The following is a 9,155-nucleotide window of genomic DNA, read 5'->3' as shown; positions in this document are numbered from 1 at the left end:
TGAAGCCGAGCTTGAAGCCGCGGAGCTTCATACCACAACAACAACTCGATCAGTGAGCGTCTGAACAACGTTTCCTCGGCCGGCAACCCGGTCGTCCTGTGGAAACGCAACTTCGTCGCAGTATTTTTAAGTTCTTGCGTTGATGTTGTGTTTCTGCAGTACGGTAGTGGCGAATATCATCCCATGGTACGTAAAAGCACGACGACGTTTCACTCTACTTTAAAATACGAAATGGAAGTCCATTCCAACACATGACGTCATGGGTACCTTCCTCCTCATGCCGACCGCATTCGAAGTGGCACGTCGATCCGAACCCCCATTACGTCATGGGTACCCGAATTCTAACAAAATCCAGAAAAGTCGAAATTTTTTCGAAGTCCAGAAAAGTCGAAAAGTACAACGAAGAAAAAACTAACAATTAGACTTTTTCATATTTTTTTTTCTGTTATTTATTTGTCAAAATCTCTTAAAATCTACATACTTTTTGTATAAATCGTGACAGTTAACTTTCTTTATATAAACAATGCCCATCGCTTCCTCGTAAGAGGGAGATGAGACGGGAGAGATGCGGTGGGCTGTTCTTCGTGTCCACGATCGAGTGCTTTGCACGCACTCGTAGCCGTGCATAACGACCACCCGTTCATGAAACTGAAAAATATCAGGAACATGTAAAAAAATTCTATCGAAACTGACGATATCTGCGAAGCCATCGTCTTCTCCTGCGCGAATGTTGTCATCAAGTAGGCAAACGGAACCAACCCGTTGAAGAGGTACGTGGAGATCGCGTATCCGTAAACCGTTCGGACTAAAGTCCGACGAGAAGGATACTCGGAGTGATTAAAGCACGATTTCACCTGTCCTTGTATCTGCTCCAGAACTCCACTCCCCTGCGACGTCATGACGATCAATCCTATTAACGGTTCTTCTCCTTTCGACAGTGCTTGGATGAATGCGGATGTTACCATAGCGTCGAAGATCGTGTCGATCGGCCGCTTCTCCAACACGTCCAAGACCAAGTAGAAGACGAACACGCCGAGCGTCACGCAGAACGGCATCCGGATGTCGATGGTGCTCGCCTTCGTTCTGTCGGTCAATATGCCCGACGTGAACGTGACCGCGACGGCGATCGTCGGTAGGACTGTGCTAACCAGTATGCGAAGATATCTGAGGGAGAAATAACACACGATAAGTATCTATTTATTTTTTTTGTCTTATCAAATATTTTTTAATCCATTGAAATGAAACTTTCGTTTTTTGTAGCTGTTGTGCGTGAGTTATTCGGAAAAGAGTCCATTCGGGAGGCTCGTTCTTCCACGCTCCGTGTAATTTGTTCACGATTATGGGTAATGCGTGGTGGAGGAAAACCATAACGTTCAGCGTGACCGAAACTGCTAGGAGGACTTCGACCGCGTTTATCTCTCGTTGCTCTGCCAGCACGCTTTCGGTAACTCCGTACTTGTCGGGGGAAGGAAATGTATCGATGACGTGTTCGTGTTCGTGGATGACGTTTTCCTTGCACTTCCTGCTTCCTGCAATTCGATGCCGTACGTGCAAGCCAATCACTGTTTTCCAATTCCGATGACGTAAGCGCCGAAAATAGATGACGACTTCGTGTTTTTGTTTTCAAACAGTTTGATATTCTCGCATTTGCTTTTGCGGAACCATTAACAGTTAAAATCGTTACATATTCACATTCATTATGAAGTTGTCGATCAAGGATTTGGTACCTGGTATCGATTACGTGAATCTTCGAATTGAAGCGGTCAGCGAGAAACACGACGACTGCAGAGAATCAACGGACCACCGCATCGACGAGGTTAACAGTTCCATGACGTGGTTGTTTAAAGAATTAGCCGAACTCCATAGCACCTGCGGACGCTGTACTACATCGGTTGCAAGAAACCGGACACGGAAGAAGAGCGTGCGAAAAGAATAAGGGAGTACGAAATTGCATTCGAATCCTGCGAGAAAAGCGTCGGGAAAATCTGCCAAGAAGAAAGAACGTTAACCAGAAAGATGAATGACATACTCGGTATACCTGAGAAGAAATGGTCGGAAGAAGAAACATGGGCTATATGTTACGATGCTCCTGTAGCCGTCGTTACGAAACCTTGCGGGCACATGATCTCGTGCGCTATGTGCGCATGTCGTACGGCGACGTGTTCCATGTGCAGAACTCCGATTGTCGAACGTCTCAGGAAGGATAAACTCGACGAAGGGACTGTAATTTTCAAGTGTTAACAAAGAAAATAAAAACAAAAAACATGTTTCTTTTTGCATCCATGTAGATTCTATACGATGAGTTTTACTAGTTAAAAAAAGGCAACGAGAACAGTGTAACTTTATTTTACATTTCTTTAAACAACACTTATGAAAATGACATGAGAGTTACGAAAATCCATGATTGTAATCTGGTGCATAAGAAAGAAATATGTCTGCTTTGCAAAATCCTAGTAGTAAAAATAAAATGAAACAAACAAACATATAATGTGTCAATTCTTTGTTTATTGTTGAATCAAATTGCATTTTCGGTGAGATATACCAGAAATTTATTCTGACGTTCGATTACAAGCAAACCGCTCGCAGCCTTTACAAACCGTTCCAGTCTTAAAGTCTCCATCGCGAATGGAAATCCGGTTAATCAAAATAAAATGGATCTATAGAGGAGCGACATTTCGTGTAAGCTGGACAGACTCTTATCAAAATCTAAAAATCAACGTGTACCCGCTCCTCCTTCTTCGACCCAGGCATCGTCGTCTCCTCTCGACCGCCAACAACCCTCGATTCGTCGTCGGCGACCGTCTCGGATAATTCGGATTCGACGGGAACGTAGTGCCGACACGTCACCTTCGCATTGGAGTTCTTCTTCTTCACCAACGTAAGGATCTCCCGTTCCCAAGATTCGTCCCTTCCGATTATCAGGTAATTGCTCGACGGCGGATCCATCTCTTCTCCCTGTCTGCTATCGTCAAAGTCAAAAAACATCTTTACTTTCGAAGATATATACACGCCCAACGAGGCATTTGTCTTCACTCAGACACCATGTCTTCCAATGCGGAGGTCGGATCGGTTGCGGAGGCGAAAAGCCTGCATTGGTGTTTCACGTTAGACGACGCTAAATACAGGGAAGTGGATTTTTTGAAAACGCTGATCACGGACGAGGTGGCCAGAGAAATTTTCCGCGTGCAGTACGTGAGAACGTCCTGGAAGATAGGGGAAGACGGCACTCGTCAACATCGAGGATGGATATCGTTCGTGCGCGAAAAGAGTTTGCGGGATTGCAAGACCTTAATCGGGAGGGCGAACTTCGACATAACGAGATGTTCCCTGTGGAAAACGGACTACCACTACGCAAAAGACGGCGACCCGACGATGGCGGGTGGACGCTTACCTCTTCGAAGAAGCAACCGGAAGAAAAAGAACAGTGAATGAGACGAAATAAAAGAATTTAAAAAAAAATTAAATTTTGTCAATTTTCTCTTATTTTATTTTAGTCAAAAATACATCACAAACACTACAACCTTGTCGGCTGACAAGTCCCTTCCAAACCGCACAGTCTTCGATCCGCACGACGGTGTAGGGGACCTCGGTCGTGTACACGACTGCGTACGCGACGTCGGTCACCAAGAAGGGTGTACACAACGACGGTCTAAGAGTCGTGAGCGCATCTCGAACACCTCCGTGTACTCGACGTTCGTTGGAGATCGCAGACACGTCCGCGTACTCGACGTCGGTCGGCGGGTCGCGGTCACGAGCGTGCAGTCAACGTACGTCCGTGTACTCCACGTCTGTCTATTCAACGTGCCTTGGAGGGTCGCGAACACCTCCGTGTACTCGACGTTCGTTGGAGATCGCGGACACGTCCGCGTACTCGACGTCCGACGGAGATCGCGGACGCGTCCGCGTACTCGGCGTTCTTTGGATATTCGCGAACGTGACAGTGTACTCGACGTCCGTCGGAGATTCGCGGACGCGTCCGTGTACTCGACGTCCGTCGGAGATCCGCGGACGCGTCCGTGTACTCGACGTCCGTCGGAGATCCGCGAAAGTGACACTGTACTCGACGTCCTTCGGAGATCCGCGGACGCGTCCGTATACTCGACGTCCGTCTGAGATTCGCGGACGCGTCCGTGTACTCGACGTCTGTCGAAGATTCGCGGACTCGTCCGTGTACTCGACGACCGTCGGCTGTTCGCGGAGTCGTATGTGTACTCGACGTACGTCGTCGGGACGCGGACACAATTTCTTTCCAATTTCCAAAACAATTTTTTCGAAGTCTAATTAGAGACGTGTACTCGATATCAGTCGAGGTTCGCGGACACTCGACGTCCGTCGTCGAGTCGCACACTCGTCGGTGTACTCGACGTCCGTTGGCGGGTCGCCGAGACGTTGGTGTACTCGACGTCCTTCGTCGAGACGCGGACACATTTTTTTTCCGATTTTCAAGCTTTCTGAATTTTTTCTAAATCCAGCTTTTGAATATTGTCTAAGTCCAGAAATGTCGAAAATTTTTTCAAGTCTAGCTTTCAGAAAAATTTTTCTAATTCCAGCTTTCAGAAGTTTTTATAAGTCCAGAGAGGCCGAACCTGTGAACCGGACGGAGGACACGGTCACGAGTGTACTCCTCGTCCGTCTACTCGACGTCCTTCCGCGTACTCGAGGTCGGTCAGCTTGTCGCGGAAGCGAGAGCGTACTCGACATTCGTCCGTCTACTCCACGTCCGTCTACTCGACGTTCGTCCGTCTATTCCACGTCCGTCTACTCGACATCCGTCCGTGTAATCCACGTCCGCCTACTCGACGTCCTCGTACTCGAGGTCGATCGACGAGTCGCGGACGCAAGTGTACTCGACATCCGTCCGTGTACTCGAGGCCTGTCGGCGAGTCGCGGATGCGAGTGTACTCGACATCCGTCCGTGTACACGAGGTCGGTCGGCGGGTCGCGGACGCGAGTGTGTACTCGACATCCGTACGTCTACTCCACGTCCGTCTACTTAAATCCGACCGTGTACTCCACGTCCGCGTACTCGACGTCCGTCGTCGAGTCGCGAACACAAATTATTTCCAGTTTCAGAAAAAAATTTTCAAATTTGAAATAGTCCATGTACTCGACGTTAGTCTACTCGACGTCCGCGTACTCGACGTCCGAGTACTCGACGTCCGCGTACACGAGGTCGGTCGGCGGGTCGCGGACGCGAGTGTGTACTGGACATCCGTACGTCTACTCCACGTCCGTCTACTTGAAGTCCGTCCGTGTATTCCACTTCCGTGTACTCCACGTCCGCGTACTCGACGTCCGTCGTCGGGTCGCGGACACAAATTATTTCCAGTTTCAGAAAAAAATTTTCAAATTTGAAATAGTCCATGTACTCGACGTTCGTCTACTCTACGTCCGAGTACGCGACGTCCGCGTACTCGACGTCGATCGGCGGGTCGCGGACGCGAGTGTGTACCCGACATCCGTCCGTCTACTCCACGTCCGTCCGTGTACTCCACGTCCGTGTAATCCACGTCCGCGTATACGAGATCCGTCGTCGGGTCGCGGAATAAAATTATTTCAAGTTTAAGAAAATTTTTCTAAATTTGAAATAGAGAAATGAAATTTAAAACGGCGTACGCGACGACGGTAGTCGAGTCGAGGACACGTCGGTGTACTCGACATCCGTCCGCGTATTCCACGTCCGTCTAATCGACGTCCGTCCGTGTACTCAACGTCCGTCTACTCGACGTCCACGTACTCGAGGTCGGTCGGCGGATCGAAGACGCTAGTGTGTACTCGACTTCCGTCCGTCTACTCCACGTCCGTCTACTTCACGTCCGTCTACTTCACGTCCGTCTACTTTACGTCCGCGTACTCTAGGTCGGTCGGCGAGTCGCAGACTCGATTGTGTACTCGACATCCGTCCGTGTACTCCACGTCCGTCTACTGGACGTCCGCGTACTCGAGGTCGGTCGGCGAGACGCGGACGCGAGTTTGTACTCGACATCCGTCCGTGTACTCCACGTCCGTCTACTCAACGTCCGCGTACTCCACGTCCGTCGACGCGCCGCGGACACAAATTATTTCCAGTTTCAAAAAAAAAAATTTCAGAAAAAATAGAGACGCGTCCGTGTACTCGACGTCCGTCTGAGAATCGCGGACGCGTCCGCGTATTCGCCGTCGGTAGGAGATCCGCTGAGGCGTCCGTGTACTCGACGTCCGTCTGAGAATCGCGGACACGGCCGTGTACTCGACGTCCGTCTGAGAATCGTGGACGCGTCCGTGTACACGAAGTCCGTCTGAGAATCGCGGACGCGTCCGTGTACTCGACGTCCGTATGACGTCGGTAGGAGATCGGAGGAGGCGTTCGTGTGCTCGACGTCCGTCTGAAAATCGCGGACACGTTTGTGTACTCGAAGTCCGTCTGATAATCGGGGACGCGTCCACCTACTCGACGTCGGTAGGAGATCCGAGGAGGCGTCCGTGCACTCGAAGTCCGTCAGAACTCCGTCGTGCTACTGTCTCTTATACACATCTAGATGTTTATAAGAGACAGGACCGAGATCGATCTCACGAAACTGGAGGGACTCGCCGCGACTACGGGAATGGCCGTACACGTCCACAAACCGAAATCCGCAAACAAGAAGATCTCCTTCAACGTGATATTCGACAAGTCCGGAGTGACCAGCGACGAACTGCAAGACGACGAAGAAGATCGCGTTCGCGACGACGTCCGAGAGTGCGCATTCGAAACTCCGTCAGTGCAAATCTTCAAGACAACGCTGGACGGATCGTGTTCGTTGAAATACCTGCACCGCCGGCTCAGACGGACGCACGACGACAACTTTCTCAAGACGATCATGGCTCCGTCGACGGATTCGGGCGGAAAAATACAGCTGTACGTCATCGTGAACAAGTTGTCGACGCCGACGTCCGGTGAGTGTGCGGGGAGACTCTGGACTTTTTGAAAACTCTTTTCAATGTCGCCTGTTCGATCGCGTTCTTCACAGGAATCTTATCGCACTTGTTCTTCCGCGACGACGACGACAACCAAGCGCCTAACTCATAAAAGCCGATCGATTACCAAAATTACATGTTATTTCGAAACTGCCGGTTAGACGAAAGAAGAAAAATGCTTAAAGCCGAAAAGCCAACTTATCACACCGGCCGTCTGGCAGCGGCCGTTGCCGAACGCGACATGGAGATCGCTCGCATGAGAGCCCATCTCGAGTCGATATCCGAAAGCAATCGAATCATCAGACAGGAACTCGCTATGACGAGAGCCGAGACGGAGTGACTGGCTACCACGTTGTCCGGATTGCATGAGCAAATAGAGGAGTTGATATGGGAAGGTTCGTTATCGGTATCCGGGAGAGGTTGAACAGTTATTATCGTTTGTTTTTTTGTTTTTATAAATAAAGATTTTAAAAACAATAAAAAATTTTAATCGTCTCAGAGCTAGAATCTGCGAAAGAGACAAGAAAACGGTGTTAATAAAAACGGAGCAACTTCTCTGGTTTCTCTCTGGTTAATTCGCGTTAAAACATGTTGAGGAGAGCTTTCCATCCTGTGGAGTGCGACCTGGATTTCTTGCGAGAACGCAAAGACCTCTTCGTCCGATGGAAGAAGGACACCGACGCCAAGGCGATAACGGCCGAGATAAACGCATCGGGTTTGTCGCACGGCGAGCTCGTTACGAGAACCTGCGGCAGAGAAAACTTTATGGACGCGAAAGCAACCGTGGAGGACATGACGGAATTCAGAGCGAGCAGATCGGTTATGATTCACGCCCTGACCGCCGTCGGGGCCGCCACATCGTGTACGTGCCCGGCATGGAATCCGAGTACAGGAATTTGGAACCGGAGGAAAGACACTGGATAATAGATAGCGCGAAGAACCTCGCGAACCAGCTGCTTACCAACAGCTACGATCAGCCGCTGTGGAACTCGATCGGAGGTTCGCCGATGGCCGTGGCCGTGTCCGTCCTTCAGACGCTTGTGTCGAATGCCGACGCCGGCGATCGGGGCACCGCGATCTGCCGAGGTCCGCGAAACCACGCGACGTACGAGCTGAGAAGGATAACGGAGAAGAGAAGTAGGGCTTGCAAAATACCGCCCGTGAAACTCACCTGTCTGAGATTGCCGTCGGACGTCATCGCCCCCGCGACCAGACCTATGCCGGACACGTCCGATGGCGTGGGATTCACTGCGATCAGCAGACCGGATGCGAATCCGGATCTCCTGCCGGACCTCCGTTTTTCGTCGAACAGCCGGGAGAGCAACCTTCCTGAGAAAAGACGTTCGGCGAGCGAAGAAGGTGAGCAGACGGGAATGCCCATGCATTCCAGCTCGTAGCTTCCGCTCGCTATCAGATTCATCATCTGCTGCACAACGTTCCCTTCGCTACCGTCTATGTGTTCCGGCACCAGGTGCCTCCAGTGGGGACACACCTTGCGGACGCCTCTCTCGAAGCAGGCGTCGCACAGGTACGATTGCGTGATGTACTTTACGAGAGGTCGTCCCTCGTGTTTAATCGTCACCAGTTCCTGGGACCAGTGCTCGCTGGAGTTCATCGACGACGTGAGCAGAACCGACACGTTCTTCGGTTGAAACACGGGCAAGGTGGATATCATCGCCGCTTGCTTCATCCAAGGATATTCGTCCATCCATCCGAGGTCGCAGCCGGTTCCTCTGGAAGCCTGAAAAATATAAAAAAGAGGAATTTAGAGGAAAAAATTATGAAGATGGCTGCGGCAGCGCTCAACGCGTACGTGACAGCGAAACGGTACAACATCTACAACGTCGACGAACTTCACGAATGCGTGCCGAATGCGTGCGGATTCGCGGAACCGCTGCAGGACGGTACCCATTTCGTATGCGAAAAGTCTCTCCGGGTCCACGTCTGCGCGGGCGACGAACGACTTTGCGCGATTCAACATCTGGACCACAACGTCAGAAGATGTTCGTTTACCGGCAAGGAGTTCTACCTGAATGATTACGAACCGGAGGTTGTGGGACGCGACCTGTCGCTGTTCGTGGGACAGAGACGAGACGCCTCCAGGACGCGGAGTAGGGACGGCGCCATGGCACGTTTCGCGGACGCGGTTGACAGGGTGTTGAGAAATCTCAAGAACCGAGAAAAGCGACGTGAGTACAACCGCGCGTTCTTACACATCT

Source organism: Anneissia japonica, unplaced genomic scaffold (genome assembly GCF_011630105.1).
Source record: "Anneissia japonica isolate Jap-2015-1 unplaced genomic scaffold, ASM1163010v1 scaffold1790_len102763_cov161, whole genome shotgun sequence".
Taxonomy (NCBI): domain Eukaryota; kingdom Metazoa; phylum Echinodermata; class Crinoidea; order Comatulida; family Comatulidae; genus Anneissia; species Anneissia japonica.
The sequence above is the reverse complement of the archived record's forward strand: the minus strand, read 5'-3'. Positions refer to the sequence as shown.